Here is a 17,665-nt window from a genome sequence, read left to right on the forward strand (position 1 = left end):
GGACTCCTTTGTTAAGTCAACCCCAAATCTGGATAATATTAAATTCCAAGTCTCTCTAGGCTGCAGTCATCGAGTATGCCTTGCCGATCTTACCAAATTCCACATTCTAATGGAAGTTTAATCTTGTTTATGCGTTGCTTATTTCTCTTTAGGTCTCAAGGGATGTCTTAACTGTGTTATGAAAAGATCTTTTAAAAGGATGTTTCTTCAATGCTAGGGGCCCTCGTCAAAACAACAGAGCCATAGATTTTTCTAGAGCAATTCATAGTCGGAGAAAAGAGAACTACATCCACCTACTGGTTTAAGAATCAAAATATATATTAAGCTATTCTCTATTTTAGTTCTTTTTTAAAAAATTTTATTCATTTTATTTTTTGGCTGTACTGCATGGCATGCGGGATCTTAGTTCCCCAACCAGGGATCGAAACCCGTGTCCCCTGCAGTGGAAACACGGAGTCTTAACCACTGGACCGCCAGGGAAGTCCCTCTATTTTAGTTCTTAATTTCGTCACATAATTTATTATATTAGGGTATAGGGAGACATTTTCTTAAAAATAAGCTCCTAGCATGGTTATTTCATACAGAGCTTTGTTTTTGTTTCTGACTTTTCGTTTTGAGATTAATTATAGATTCAAAAGTTTCAAAACAGTACAGAGAGGTCCCCTGTACCCATTACTCAGATTTCCCCAATGATAACATATAATCATAGTCCATAATCAAAGCCAGGAAATTGACATTGCCACAACACATGTATATATGTATATATATATATGTGTGTGTGTGTGTATATATATATATATATATATATATATATATATATATATATACATACAGTATTTTATTTAGCAATAGTTACCATCAAAATGGACTTAGGGCCTACTTTTTAAAATTAACTTAGAAATTCATTTCAGCATTCTGTTAGGCATTTTGTGAAAAGCCAATAAAACTTTAAAACTATGTTGCCGTGTAAAAATGTCTACATTATGGTAACGGCAACTGAGAAGATAAAACTGACTCAGGCTGGTTCTGACCTGCCAAGATTCTTCACAAGATTACTTTGCATTAGCTCTATTACTTCAAACTTTGAGGATTCTTGAATGATTTTTCCTTTAAAGGCCTTCAGATAGACAGACTGAGGTTCCACACCTTTGAATCTGAATCGTGTAAAAAACCAGGAGGCAAACTGTGAGTTTCCAATCCAGTACTAAAGCTTGGGAATGGGGGGCATGGTGGTGGTATGGGTTCTTGTTTTTAAGAAAATAAGCTTAGGTCCAACTAAGATACACTCAGAGACTGGTTTGCTTTGCAGACTAGACCATTTGACAAACATTCTGACCCTTTTCCTCTCCACATTTGAATCATACACCTTTTAAGAGAAGTTTTGGTGTTTTATTTGGAAAGTAGAGAGAGGAGAGAATAGGGCAGAAGGTTCAAGTGCATCCGAAATCAGCTAGCCTGATTGTACTAAGCGAAACAGTGTAACTGAAGCATGTCTAATGCGATCTGAGGGTGTGAATTTTCATGCTTGCTTTTCACTTGAATGTATCAAACTTCAAGATACTTCTACCTAAGCAGCCCAGATGTGTTACTAGAGCGTGTTTAGACAGGCTCACCTCGGCTTTCACGTGATCTGCCCAGAATTCAGTGGCAAAGGTAGGTATAGTGTTTACGTTTTCCAGCACCTGCAGAAATCAGAAATGCTTTCACATCAGAGCAGCCCTTGACGGCCCTTTGCTTCTCAGGCCCGTGGCCACCTGGCAGGGCCGCAGGGGGGGTTTGGGATGGAGAGGGGGCTGGGGATGGTTGGGAAGGTTTTCCCTGCCTAGAAAGAGAGCTGCTGGCAGGCCATTGGGCTTACACGTGCCTCTACTATGCCGTCATCCTTCACCCTGCGATCCCATCAAATGGCCTGGAAGCCAAAGCAAGCCCACCCATAGCAAGTTCTCTAAAACAGCATCCATGATGGCACGTGACTCTTCTCTTCCTCCCTCCCCCAACCAAAGTAAAAGGGGGAACCGAGGGGTTATAACCAAGGGACTGGTCCTTGGGAACGTACGAGCATTCGTCATCTTGAACTCTGTGCCCCGATGGGAAAAGGCAGCACCTTCATTCCTTGGAAATAACTTTGGATCCATGTCAAATAAACATCTGAATCACATGCTTCTTGCATGTTTCTTCATTTCGCAGTTATGAGGGATTAGCCCAGCGCCTCCCCTGGGACCGCGTGACTTTAGTGCACACCCCTCTTGTGTAAGGCAGGATGAGTCTGTCCGTCAGGCCTGAGCTCTGAGTGGCCCTGGGCTCAGCACACAGGAAGCTGTATTTTGCCTGTGCCAGCTCCTCGGCCGTGCTGAGGTTCGTGCAGGCACTAGTGTCCTGTACACAGTTTTCTACCTGGTAACCGATCACAGCTCTTGGCTAAGCAGAAGCCGGGGCCGGATCCTGAGGTTCAGGGAGACCTGGGAGCCCGGCTCAGCACACCCACTGCAGCCCACATGCATGATAAGACTTGTCTGCGTATCGTCCCGGCCTGGGAGGCTCTAATTACACGTCTGGGGCTCGCAGGAGCCCAGGTGGCCCGGCTCACAAGATCCCAGAACTGTGAAGATAGCGCGGGCACAGTTCTCACTGCCTGGGCAGCCGGATCAGGGAGGCTTCTCCGAGCCCCGTGCGTCATTTCAATACGAATTATGACAACCGCCTTCCAAAGACAACAGTCCATTTACCCAGGTGGCTCTTCTGCAAGCACTGCCACAATTTTATCCTCCCATCAAGGTTTCAGGCTCTACGTTTCTGGTCTTTCCAGCTCAACTTTCCACCTGCCCCCTAACTGGCACAGCAGAAAACTGCTGGGCATCGCGGCAGAGTCAGTGCAAAAAAGCACAATATCGAGGCCCTAGGCAGCCGTGTTCCCCCCACTCAAGGTAGCTTTGGCCTGAGAGGTGGCTCGCGGATGCCACTTTGACTGATTGAACCTGTTCCTGCATTTCCCTGACCGTGTTAACAGTCACCAGTTATCAGAAACGTGCCCTTTGCCAGCGGCGGTGCTGGGCACACGGAGATCTTGCGTGAAGCTACCAGCATCTGCCTTACAACCAAGCGACCTGGTTCAAAAGAAAAGATGCTTGGGACTTCCCTGACGGTCCAGTGGTTGGGACTCCGTTCTTCCACTGCGGGGGGTGGGGGTGGGGCGGCGGGTTCGATCCCTGGTTGGGGAACTAGGATCCTGCATGCCGCGTGGTATGGCCAAAAAGAAAGAAGAAAAGAAAAAAGACACTTGTACGGGGCCGCGCGAGAAAGTCACTGTCACTGGGACCAAAATCCTGATTTGGCACACGCCAGAGGCTCTTTGAGGAAAGAAAGGTGTGCCGTGGGAGCAGGTAACACAACAGGTGTTCAACCTGTCATCAGTCAGCTGTGTGGGAGGATTTTGTGGACAGCAGCCAGAAATCTGCTTTTATTTTTGTTTTCGAGGCTAGTTTTTTCTTTTTTCTTCCAAGCTTACTGGATGCCGAATCAGTTCAGTTTTTTCCTTTTGCAAGAATCCACACACTTTAACGCTAATAGGTTGGCACTTATCTGGTTACTGATGAGTATCTCATAAAGAAATTGGTTTACCAAACTGAAATTGTCATGTTTTATAGTTGATTTAGATGTGGTACATATATACAATGGAATATTAGCCATTAAAAAGAACAAGATGATGCCATTTGCAGCAACGTGGATGGACTTGGAGATTATCATACTGAGTGAAGTAAGTCAGACAGACTAAGACAGGTATCATATGATATCATGTATATGTGGAATCTAAAAAAAAAGGCTACAAATAAATTTATCTCCAAACATAATTAGAGTTACAGATGTAGAAAATAAATTTATGGTTACCGGTGGGTAAGGGGGGGAGGGATAAATTGGAAGATTGGGATTGACACATATACACTACTATATATAAAATAGACAACTAATAGAACCTCTAGTATAGCACAGGGAACTCTACTCAATACTCTGTAATGACCTATATGGGAAAAGAATCTAAAAAAGAGTGGATATATGTATACGTATAACTGATTCACTTTGCTGTACACTTGAAATCCTCATTTTCTTTCTTTTTTTTTTTAAATTTATTTATTTTTGGCTGCATTGGGTCTTTGTTGCTGCGCGTGGGCTTTCTCTAGTTGCGGCGAGTGGGGGCTACTCTTTGTTGCGGGCTTCTCATTGCAGTGGCTTCTCTTGTTGCAGAATACAGGCTCTAGGCGCATGGGCTTCAGTAGTTGTGGCACTCGGGCTTCAGTAGTTGTGGCTTGCAGGCTTTAGAGCACAGGCTCAGTAGTTGTGGCGTGTGGGCTTCGTTGTTCTGCAGCATGTGGGATCTTCCCGGACCAGGGCTCGAACCCGTGTGCCCTGCATTGACAGGTGGATTCTTAACCACTGCGCCCCCAGGGAAGCCCCAAATCCTCATTTTCAATGTTTTCCTCTAAAACCTGGAGTATCATCAGTCTATAGACATCTTCTATTCATGTCTTTTTTTTTCCCTTAAATCATATTCTTAATGGTTCTATGTATTCAGTAATCCTAAAAAGACAGATTTCTGGATACAGAGTTTTCTCTGAACAGCCTTACAGGCAAAAAGAGGTGTTACCGTCCCACCCAGCGTGCATTATAATTCTGTCGTTGCTTAATCTCCACCCAAATGCCCATTTCCAGCTATACAAACTCATATTATTCTTTCTGAATCATACATACATGCCACACCCTGAGTTGCACGTAAAACTTTGCTGTGTTATTTCTACATCACTGTGTCCTGACGCAAGCTGTGGCTGGCTTAGAAGCCCTCATATATTTTTCTGGACTCATTTATCACCTCACTTCCCCGTAACAGGTTCTAGGTGGGAATTTCATGGAAAGGTTTTCTTCTGTAGCCTAATGTTGAGGATATGTTTTCAACCCCTCTCCCAGTTGCAAATCCTGATGTCAGCAGGTCTTTCTCCTTTAAGTTTGAACCTCAACCAGGACAAGAGACGCTGTATTATTCGGAGGGGTGCAGAGCCCCTACCCTGTGGTCCATAACCAGGAATGTGATGCAGGCGAGCTGTGGGGACCCATCCATGGCCCAACGCAGGTGGGCCTCCTGCCTCCCTGGTAAACATATCCTGGAGTCCCCTGAAGTCAAGAATAAACCTGGGACCTCCCTGGCGGTCCAGTGGTGAGGACTCCGCGCTCCCACTGCCGTGGGCCTGGGTTCAGTCCCTGGTTGGGGAGCTAAGATCCCACAAGCCATGCGGCGAGGCCCCCCGCCAGAAAAAAACCACAAAAAAACCTGTAAGTAAAAACCCAAAATGTCTATTGGCATACCGGACTGTTTCAGGAATTCATGAAAGATACAGAGTAGATAGGTGTGGCTTGATGGAGAAATAGGATCAAAGGAAAAGGAAGCCTAAAATATTCACAGGCAGTGACTTCTGTGAAAGCAGTCCAAGAGTTCTGAGAAAGTTCTGTGTTTATGGAAATGGAACAGGAAGCAGCCCTGGGGCAGGAGTCAGGGTGATTATCTGGGGAACCACTTTCGGAGTATCCGCTGGCTAGCGGCTCCCACTCCCTTCCCTGTACTAAACCCGTGCCAGTGAGTGTCTGCCTCCAGGCTAGAGCGTTAGTGTCCAAGAGACAGGCAAGGCCCCAGGCAGCAGGAAGTCTCTAGGTGGGACGGAAAGCCCTTCCCGATGAAGAGGACCCATCCCCACTGCACACCCTGCCAGAAGCACGGACCCTCCTCTTCCAAGCCCATGTGATCAGAGCCTGGATCCACAGACAGCAGAATTGGGGGTTTTCAAACACAAACAGGAGCCTAAGATTAAAAATCACCAAACATTTGAAAACCAATGAATGTCAAGAAGAGCACACAACTCTATAAACAGAGACCAGCACCCAGGCAAAGATTTCACAAAGTAAACAGGTGTGGAAATAACCCTCAGACACAACATTACAAGACACAAAACCAAGGTATTATGGGAAAAGTCCGAGGAACAGCAAATGAGAAGAAAAGTAAAGAGGCATTTAGAATCTGAGGAGACAGGAACAGAGAGTGGCATGAAAGAAATAATTAAAACATAATGGAAGAAAATTTCCCAGATCTGAAGAAAGATACATGGAAAGGGCCCTCGGGTGACAAAATGACTTACTTGGAAATAAGACACACCCTTACACATTTCCCAAAACTTCAGAATACCAAGAGAAAAACAAAAAACAACACCATTTCCGAAGGAAAATAAGCAGAAAATTACCCTCAAAGAAGTAAGAATTATATGAGTCCCAGCAACATAGGATGCTGGTGGAAACTGGAGCAATGTCATCAAGGTTCTAAGAAAAAAGGACTTTGAACCCAGAGGCCTTTACTCAGCCAAATTAGCATTCACGTGAAAGGTCACAGCGAAATACTTGGGGCATATAAACCTCAGGAAGTCTGTCACTCTCAGATTTGCTCCCTGAAGGAATTTCTCAAGGATTGCCACATAGCAAGACACAAAGAATCCAAGAAGGAGGTAGCTATGGTATCCAATGGGCAGTGGCAAACAGAGCAGCCGTTACAGCTTATAGTGAAGTTTAAATAGTTTTTATGCATAGCTAAAGAATGAATAATAATAGAGAACTAAGATCCCGGATTAATTCAAGGAAAAGGAGAATGAGAAGGGAAGTGAAAACAGACTCAGGTTTTGGTCTTTTTGGAGGAGAGGATAGAATTGATTAATTCTGGATATTATTGAATACTATTAGTGTACATTAAAAATCTAGAGGAGGGGCTTCCCTGGAGGTCCAGTGGGTAAGACTCCACGCTCCCAATGCAGGGGGCCCAGGTTTGATCCCTGGTCGGGGAACTAGGTCCCGCACGCATGCCGCAACTAAGAAGTCCGCATTCCGCAACTAAAAGATCCCGCGTGCCGCAACTAAGACCCGGCACAGCCTAAATAAATAAATAAGAAGTGTCAGGCTCCCTAGGAAACCATTAAAAATGAAGCTGTAAAATATAGAGAGTGGCATGGGAATTAAAAAAAAAAATCTAGAGGGTAAGTTCCACCTCAGGTAATAGCACAGAAGCTATTGAGAGTTAGAAACTTGGGAAAAACATAAAAAACAACTAGGTGAAGGCACAGTGCCCTAGACGGAAGGAATCTCGGGGTGGTCCACCTCATCTTACAGGGCTGAAAAGACAGAAGCTGGATTTAAGGGCTGCCAGAGTAGCTGGGAATTGAGGGAGGGCAGATCCTGAAAGGAGGAAGCCCCCAGATCTGTGTACAAATCACCCTTCAAGCCTGGGCTGACTGCTGAACCAGGTACGTATGGGTCACGCCTCCAAGGAGCCCAGCTGAAAGTGCCAAGTGGAGAGGCAGAGGACTGAGCAGAGATTTCAGCAGCTGCCCGACTGCAGACTCAGAGTTTGGAATTCAAGTCCACCCTAGTTCGAGGTGTTTGGTAAACTCCTTGGGCTTTATACTAAAACCCCAGAAAGGCCATGTTTTAGAAGTGAGGCCCGTATATACACACACACACACATACATACATACATACATATATACATACATACACACATGCATACATACACACGATGGAATATTATTCAGCCATGAAAAAGAATGAAATAGTGCCATCTGCAGCAACATGGAAGGACGTAGAGATCATCACACAAAATGAAGGCACTGAGGGCAAAACTGAAATAAACATACCCTAACAAAGCCTAGAACCGAGCTGCCACAGGACCAAGTTTATCTGCCAGTGATTTAACGGCCTTCTAGAACAAAGTTCATCACCTTTCAGAGGAAGTTGACAGAAACTATGTGTCTGTCATGATGTATCACCCATAATGTTCAGTGTACGATCAGAATGTATGAGACACGCAAAGAAGCAGGAGACTGCATCCCATAATCAAGAGAAAAAAGCAGACCCACAGAAGAGCCAGACGCTAGAATTAGCGAAGACTCAAAAATAATTATTATAAATATGTTAAAGATTTGACAGGAAAAGATGGATGTAATGGGTGAAGGTATAGGGATGACTTTTTAGGAGCAATATAGAAACACTAAAAAAGAGCCAAATGGAAATCTTAGACCTGAAAAATGCTATATCTGAAAGAAAAATTTTAGGAGATTGAAAGCAGATTGGATACTGCAAAAGAAAGGATCGTAATGTGAACATAAAAACAGGTAAGTAGAAGGTATTCAAACTACAGCACAAAAAGAAAATCCATTGGAAACTTGTCCCAAGTGGGATGGTAGAAATTGGATGTACACCTTCTAAGACACTTGAAGAAAAAGAAAATGAAACTTTAAGAGAGTGATCAATCCAAGAAATGGTAAGAGGAGAAATTTAATATGAAAAATCATGGTAAAAAGCAAACATAAAATAAGATAGCAAGAATAAGTCAAAACATTCCAGTAATCACAAGGGGTATGAATTAAATTCCCATTTACACTCTTTGGCAGAAATTGCAGCAATATCTTTTTAGATACGCCTCCTAGAGAAATGGAAATAAAAACAAAAATAAACAAATGGGACCTAATGAAACTTGAGCTTTTGCACAGCAAAGGAAACCATAAATAAAACAAAAAGATAACCTACAGAATGGGAGAAAATATTTGCAAATGATGCAACCAACAAGGGATTAATTTCCAAAACATACAAGGAGCTCATACAGCTCAATAACAAAAAAACAAACAACCCAATGAAAAATGGGCAGAAGACCTAAACAGACATTTCTCCAAAGAAATCACACAGATAGGGCTTCCCTGGTGGCGCAGTGGTTGAGAGTCCGCCTACCGATGTGGGGGACACGGGTTCGTGCCCTGGTCCGGGAAGATCCCACATGCCGCAGAGCGGCTGGGCCCGTGAGCCACGGCCGCTGAGCCTGCGCATCCGGAGCCTGTGCTCCGCAACGGGAGAGGCCACAACAGTGAGAGGCCCGCATACCACAAAAAAAAAAAAAAGAAAAGAAAAGAAAAAAAAAAAAGAAATCACACAGATAGCCAACAGGTACATGAAAAAATGCTCAACATCACTAATAATTAGAGAAATGCAAATCAAAACTACAATGAGGTATCACCTCACTCTGGTCAGAATGGCCATCATCAAAAAGTCTACAAATAATAAATGCTGGAGAAGGTGTAGAGAAAAAGGAGCCCTCTTGCACTGCTGGTGGGAATGTAAATTGGTGCAGCCACTATGGAGAACAGTATGGAGGTTCCTTAAAAAACTAAAAATAGAGCTATCATATGATTCTGCAATCCCACTCCTGGGCATATATCTGAAGAAAACTATAATTAGAAAAAATGCATGTACCCCAAAGTTCATTGCAGCACTATTTACAATAGCCAAGACATGGAAGCAACTTAAATGTCCACTGACAGATGACAGATGAATGGATAAAGAAGATGTGAGATACACACACACACACACACACACACACACACACACATACATACATACATACATACATACACACAATGGAATATTATTCAGCCATAAAAAAGAATGAAATAGTGCCATTTGCAGCAACATGGATAGACATAGATATCATCACACAAAATGAAGTAAGCCAGACAAAGACAAATATATGATATTGCTTATATGTGGAATCTAAAAAAAAAAAAAAGATACAAATGAACTTATTTACAAAACAGAAATAGACCCACAGACATAGAAAACAAATGTATGGTTACCAAAGGGGAAAGGGGGGTAGGGATAAATTAGGAGGTTGGGATTAACATATACACACTACTATATATAAAATAGATAGCCAACAAGGACAGGGAACTCTACCCAATATTTTGTAATAACCTATAAGAGAAAAGAATCTGAAAAATAATATATATGTATGTATATATGTATGTATAACTGAATCACTGTGCTGTACACCTGAAACTAATAGGACATTGTAAGTCAACCATACTTCAATAAAATAAAATGTATGTAAACAACAGCAAAAAAGATGAAGGTGACATTAAAAATAGAGACTTTCAGATTAACGACAACCAAATTGATATGTTATTCACAGAAGACACACGTACAAAGAAAGTTATATGTTAGTTGGAACTGCTTTTGAATACAAATAACAGAAACACCAACTACAGTGGCTAACAAAGTGGGTTTATTTTTCTTGTAGAAGTCTGGAAGCACGTGGCTGCTGGTGTTGGTTCGTCAGCGTACGGCTGGTATCTCAGCAGTTCTCTTGGCCTTTTCTTCATGGTCACAGGATGGCTGCCAAGGCTTTAGGCATTACATCCACATTGAAAGCAGGAATGGGAAAAAAACAACACTGGTCCCATGGCTTCCTCTTTCAGGAAAAGCAAAAACCTTCCCAGAGTTCTCAACAGACTTCTGCTGGTGTTTCAGGAATCAAAACTGTTGTCAGGGCTTCCCTGGTGGCACAGTGGTTGAGAGTCCACCTGCCGATGCAGGGGACACAGGTTCGTGCCCCAGTCCAGGAAGATCCCACATGCCGCGGAGCGGCTGGGCCCGTGAGCCATGACCGCTGAGCCTGCGCGTCCGGAGCCTGTGCTCTGCAGCGGGAGAGGCCACAACAGTGAGAGGCCCGCGTACCGCAAAAAAAACAAAAACCAAAAAACTGTTGTCAGCTGGCAAGAGGGGAGGTCACCCCAGCTTATTTAGTAAAGGCAGACAAGAGATAAGGGATTTCGAAATGAATGTTCCGTAGCCAGTGAATAGTGTCTCACACAGGTTCAAAATACAGGGATGGAAAAGATACACTAGGCACAGGCTGACAAAAGGGTAACAAGAACTGAGAGGCTGCAGAGCGGTGAGAAGCTACCCAGTAGCTCTGAGCAGGTCATGATCAACGGACTCAGCACGCTTTTCAACTCCTGTATTGTAGAGGCTGGAACGTAAAAGCCTAATTTCTGATGCTCTTTTGCAGCTAGACTCTAGACATGAATTAGGTTCTCCCAACTGCATGGACCTGCGTGAGATTTGGTAGCTGGAATTGAGGCCAAGACTGTTGTTCCGCTGGCAACCAAGGTCATGACGAGGAGTGTAAAAGATTGGCAGTGGCCAGACTCAGCATTTCAGGGTTTTATCAGCAGCTTTGTGGGTAGATATGGTCATTATGGTAACAGCTGCAGCAGCAGTGGCCTCCTAACCCTGGCTTCCTTATGCCTGAATCAAAACTACATTGATGTGGTCTTCAACTCAATAGTTCCAGGGGAGGTTTCCTGATTTACCACACCTCCAGTTTTTCCAGTGATTTTATAAGCACCTAATTTCCTGTTTTAAACCCCTTTCTGCTTAAAATACACTGAGTGGTTTCTATTTCCTGCACTGAACTCTGAAACTGGTAACACACACAACCACTCAGGTCTTAGAATGATAGGGCCCCTCAGGTGACTTTCAGAAGTAGTGTAAACCCTCTCTGGGAAGAGCTCAAACTCAGTCTGAACCTCAAAGAATCCTATAGAATTAACGATAAGATAAAGGAAAATGAACACTTCCCAAGCAAAAACCACAAAACACACAGGGAAACAAAGCACCATAAACAAAAACAGCAGGAACCACAGACAGCAGAGACAGAACTGCAAAGACTTTGGATTTGAGAATTATCAGACACACACTGCTATATTTAAAATAGATAACCAGTGAGGACCTACTGTACAGCACAGGGAACTCTGCTCAATACTGTGTAACAACCTAAGTGGGAAAAGAATTTGAAAAAGAATAGTTACATATATATGCGTAACTGAATCACTTTGCTGTACACCTGAAACTAACACAACATTGTTAACCAACTATACTCCAATATAAAATAAAAAATTAAAAAAAAATAAAAAGCACATATGTTTGGTATATTTAAATAAATAAACATGTGCATACAACAAATAGATTTGAAAAAGAATAAAACATTTTAAAGTAAAATTAATATGTAACAGGGCTTCCCTGGTGGCGCAGTGGTTGAGAGTCTGCCTGCCAATGCAGGGGACGCGGGTTCGTGCCCCGGTCCGGGAAGATCCCACATGCCGCGGAGCGGCTGGGCCGTGGGCCATGGCCGCTGACCCTGCGCGTCCGGAGCCTGTGCTCCGCAATGGGAGAGGCCACACAGTGAGAGGCCCGCGTACCGCAAAAAAAAAAAAAACAAAAAAGCAAAAAAACCCAAAACAAACAAAACAAAAAAAATGGAAAAAGAGAGGTCAAGAGATATGAAACATATAATAAAAGGAGGTAAATTACATTATCTGGAAGGAAAGACAAGAGGGAATGAGGAAGAAGCAATATTTGAAAAGATAATGGATGAGAATTTGCCAGAATTGTTGAAATATACCAAGGCTCAAATCCAGAAATTCTAATAAATCCCAGCAGATTAAAAGGAAAGAAGGAAGGAAGGAAGGAAATAAATCCACAAATCATGGATTTGCAGTGCAAAACACCAGAGGAAAGGAAAAGTTTTAGAAGCAGCCAAAGCAGGAGAAAAAAAAAATCACCTACAAAGGAATAACAATTAGATGACTAAATTCTCAGCTGCAACAATGGGAGTCAGAAGAAAAATGCTGGTTAAAAGAAAACATTGTTGGGGACCTCCCTGGTGGTCTAGTGGTTGAGACTCCGCACTTCCACTGCAGGGGGCGGGTGTTCGGGGAACTCAGATCCTGCATGCCGCGTGGTGTGGCCAAAAAAAAACCACTGTTGGGCCAGATTTTTTAAAAAATAATTCTTCTCTATGCTATTCACAAGAGGTGCTTCCAAAACATAAGGACACTGAAAATTTGAAAATATAGAAAAAGGTAAACCACGAAGTAGTGGCCAAGAGAAAGCTGAAATCGCTTATTAAACATCAGACAAGGGCTTCCCTGGTGGCGCAGTGGTTGAGAATCTGCCTGCTAATGCAGGGGACACGGGTTCGAGCCCTGGTCTGGGAGGATCCCAGATGCCGCGGAGCAACTGAATCCGTGAGCCACAACTACTGAGCCTGCGCGTCTGGAGCCTGTGCTCCGCAACAAGAGAGGCCGCAATAGTGAGAGGCCCGAGCACCGTGATGAAGAGTGGCCCCCGCTTGCCACAACTAGAGAAAGCCCTCGCACAGAAACGAAGACCCAACATAGCAAAAGTAAATAAATTAATTAATAAACAGAAACAGAAAATTATCCAAAAAAATCAGACAAAATAGACATTAAAGCAAAAAGCAATAAAGAGGACTACTACACAGTGATTTTTTTTAAATCCAGTTTACCAGGAGGTGATAACAATTCTGAACTTATAGGTATCTAATAATATAGCCTCAAGATATACAAAGCAAATATTTATGCATCTATGAGAAGAAACTGACAAAGCCACCATTACGGTAGGAGAGTTGAACACACTTCTCTCAGTAACTGACATATCAAGCATATAAGAAATAGGTACGGACAGAGAAGATGTGACTAGCACAGTTAACACACTTGATGTAATGAATATATAAACATTGCACCCAGCAACTACAGAATAGAGTTTTTTACTGAAGTAAGTATAGTTGATTTACAATGTTTCAGGTGTACAGCAAAGTTATTAAGAATATATATATATACTTTTTCAGATTCTTTCCCAAGAAGAGACTTTATTTTTATTTCTTTTTTTTTGCGGTACGCGGGCCTCTCACTGTTGTGGCCTCTCCCGTTGCAGAGCACAGGCTCCGGACGCGCAGGCTCAGTAGTTGTGGCTCACGGGCCCAGCCGCTCCGCGGCATGTGGGATCTTCCCGGACCGGGGCACGAACCCGTGTCCCCTGCATTGGCAGGCGGACTCTCAACCACTGCGCCACCAGGGAAGCCCAAGAATAGACATTTTTAAACTAAACTTTTAACTGAATGAGAACATAAATAGAGAAGAGAACACAGATCAAAAATATATGACTCGACAGTCCTCGCGGAGAGTCGCCGCGGTTTCTTGCTTCAACAGTGCTTGGACGGAACCCGGCGCTCGTCCCCCGTTCCGGCCGGCCGCTCAGAGCCAGCCCTCGCCATCACCTCACGGCGCCCTCCGACCGCCCCAAGGTCCCCGCCGCTGTCGTTACAGCGCCGCGCAGCCACCGCCACCGTTTCATCTCAGCCGCCCGCCATGACGACCGCGTCCCCCTTGCAGGTGCGCCAGAACTACCACCGGGGCTCGGAGGCTGCCATCAACCACCAGACCAACCCGGAGCTCTACGCCTCCCACGTCTACCTGTCCATGTCGTACTATTTTGACCGCGATGATGTGGCTTTGAAGAACTTTACCAAATACTTTCTTCACCAATCTTGTGAGGAGAGGGAACATGCCGAGAAACTGATGAAGCTGCAGAACCAACGGGGTGGCCGAATCTTCCTTCAGGATATCAAGAAACCAGACCGTGATGACTGGGAGCGTGGGCTGAGGGCAAAGGAATGTGCGCTACACTTGGAAAAAAGTGTGACTCAGTCACTACTGGAACTGCACCAACTGGCCACAGAGAAAAATGACCCCCATTGGTGTGACTTCATTGAGACCCATTACCTGAATGAGCAGGTGAAATCCACTAAAGAAGTGGGTGACCACATGACCAACTTGCGCACGATGGGGGCCCCCGAATCTGAAATGGCACGGTATCTCTTAGACAAGCACACCCTGGGAAATAGTGATAATGAGAGCCAAGCCTTGGGCTGGCTTCCCGTAGCCACAGGGGTGACTTCCCTGGTCACCAAGGCAGTGCATGCATGTTTGGGTTACCTTACCTTTTCTGTAAGTTGTACCAAAATATCTACAAGTCCTTTCCTTAGTCCCATTCCTTCAAATAAAGTAATTTGGTACCCCCCCCCCAAAATATATATATATGACTCAACGATTTCTCACAAAGTGGACACACTGCAGATCCAGGACTTGGATTAAATCAGGAAATGGAAACTTACAGCACCCCAGAACCCCCTTTCTTGCTGCTCTGCCCCACCCCCAGTCACAATCCATGCTATATAGGTAACCATCATCCTGGCTTCTAACACCACAGATTAATTTTGTCCCTTTTTACTTTACATAAATGGAATCATACAGTAGTACTCTTGTATCTCTTTGGCTCAATATTATGTTTGTGAGATTTAAGCATGTAGAAATGTCTTCTTTGTTCTTCCATTATATGAATAAACCACAAGATGTTTATCTCTTGTTTCACTGGTGGACGTTTAGATAGTTTCCTCCTCACAGCTAATACAAATGATGCTGAGATGAACATTCTTGGACATGTCTTCTGATGATCATGTGTACACATTTCTGCTGAGTAGGTTGAGCTCAGGTTTAGTTATTATGCAGATACTGCCAAAAAATTTTCCCAAATGGTTGTAGCCATTTGTATTCCTACCAGCAGCATATGAGTGTTCCAGATGCTCCCCCGTTATCCATGCTCAGTATTACCCTACTATCTTCATCTTAGCCATTCTGATGGGCGTGAGAAGACCCATTCTTCTCCATCACACATGAAATATTTACAAAACTGACCAAATGGTAAGCTTCAACAAAATTAAAAAGACTGTTACCCTACAGACCAGGCTCTCTGACCACGTTACAATTAAGTTAGAAATCAATAGCAAAAATATAGCTGGATAAATTGAAAAAAAGATGCAGGCACTCGGAAATAATCAGAACCAAATGCTAACACAAACTGACATCAATATATATATTTTAAAAAAAAGTAGAGCCTTGAACGTTTATATTAGAAAAGAAGAAGATCTCAAAATTAGGGAGCCAAGCATTCAAGTGTAGAGGTTGAAAAGTCTGGAAAGAGTAAGAAATTTCTGAAAAGTAGGGAAAACGTAAAATAGAAAGTATTATCAATAGTTGATTCTTTGAAAAGACTAATTAAATAGACAAATCCCTTGCACGATTATTAGTCAAAGAAAATAAAAGGAGAAAGCACAAATAAACAATAATAAGAATGAAAAGAGGGACACGATTCCAGGTGGCTGCCAAGATTAAAAACATTCTAAGCGACTATAAACCAGTTTATGCCAATAAATTTGAAAACTTAAGTAATGAAGATAAAGTCCTAGACAAATACAACTTTACCAAAACCATCTCAGGGGCCAAAACCATCTCAGGAAGATAAAAGAACCTGACTAATCCTATTGCCTGCAAAGAATTTGAATGGTGGTTCTTTAAGCAGTTAAACGTAGAGTTACTGAACCCATAGAAAACCCAGTAATTCCATGCTCTAAAATGGTTAATATTATGTTATACGAATTTCAGCTCAGTTAAAACAGAAATCTCACCACAAAGAAAACACTGGGTCTAGATTGATTTAGAGGGAAATTTCATCAAACATTCAAAGAATATATAAGTTTAATCCTTCACAAATGATTCTATAGAAAAGAAAAAAATGGGGGTGGGGGGCGGATATTCCCCAACTCAAATTATGACCTTAGCACAAGCTTGATACCAAAATTGTACAAGAAAGGAAACTTCCAGTTCAACCTTACACGTGAGATGCAAAAAAATCCTAAAATAAATACTTAGCAAACAGAATCTGGTAATGAATAAAAAAGATAAAACATGATGACTAAGTTGGGTTTATCTAGGCATGCAAGAGATTAGTAGATTAGAAAATCTACTAATTTAATTCACCACATTAACAGATCAAAGGACAAAAACCTTTAATGATCTCAACTGCTGTGGGAAAAGCATTTAATAAATTTCAACATCCATTCATGACACAAATTTAGCAAGCAAAGAATGGAAGTGTATTTCCTTACCTAATAAAGAATATGATGACGGCAGGCAGAATAATGCTCCCATCCACCACCTCCCCTCCCCTAAAGATGTCCCTGTTCTAATCTCCAGAACCTATAGGTTACCATTAATGGCAAAAGAGACTCTGAAGATATGATTAAGGCTCGGGACCTCAAAATGGGAGATAATTTTGGGTCATCCTGGTGGGCCCAAACCAGTCATACAAATCCTTAAAAGTGGAGAAACTGCTGGCTGCAGTCAGCCAGAGAGGGCCATGTGACCACAGAAGAACAGTCAGGGAGATGTTGTGCTGCTGGCTTTGAGGATGGAGGACTGGGCCACGAGCCTAGGACTGCAGGGGCCTCTAGAAGCTGGAAAAGGCAAAGAGATAGATTCTCCTCTAGCGTTTCCGGAAGGAAACACACACCGGCCCACACCTTGATTTAAGCCCAGTGAGACCAGTGTCAGAGGTCTGACATTCAGAACTGTAAGATAATATACTTGTGTTGTTAAACCACTACAATTGTGGTAATTTGTGACAACAATAGAAACCTAATAACAACATAACAACAACAAAAGAACTCTACAGTAGGGCTTCCCTGGTGGCGCAGTGGTTGAGAGTCTGCCTGCCGATGCAGGGGACACGGGTTCGTGCCCCGGTCCGGGAAGATTCCCACATGCCACGGAGCGGCTGGGCCCGTGAGCTATGGCCGCTGAGTCTGTACGTCTGGAGCCTGTGCTCCGCAACGGGAGAGGCCACAACAGTGAGGCCCACGTACCGCAAAAGAAAAAAAAAAGCAGTTCACTCATTTCTCCCAATTTCTTCTCAAATAAATGATAGTGATTAATATTCAGAATGTATAAAAAATTCCTACAAATCAAAAAGATGAAAACCCAACAGGAAAATGAGCAAAAGAGAGTCATTACACAGAAGAAACCATAAGAAAAATGCTTCCTGAGTTACCAGGAAA

The 17,665-nt window shown here is 43.2% G+C and overlaps 1 pseudogene across 1 annotated transcript; it reads left to right on the top strand.

Annotated features, from left to right (window-relative positions):
- The first annotated feature begins 13,896 nt into the window (after positions 1–13,896).
- Positions 13,897–14,575, top strand: LOC309957418 (ferritin heavy chain-like; annotated as a pseudogene). Its single transcript has one exon. The product of its transcript is annotated as a ferritin heavy chain-like (transcript).
- Positions 14,576–17,665: the final 3,090 nt, after the last annotated feature.

The sequence above is a fragment of the Leucopleurus acutus genome (genome assembly GCF_964270905.1).
Source record: "Leucopleurus acutus genome assembly, chromosome: 2".
In the NCBI taxonomy this organism is placed as follows: domain Eukaryota; kingdom Metazoa; phylum Chordata; class Mammalia; order Artiodactyla; family Delphinidae; genus Leucopleurus; species Leucopleurus acutus.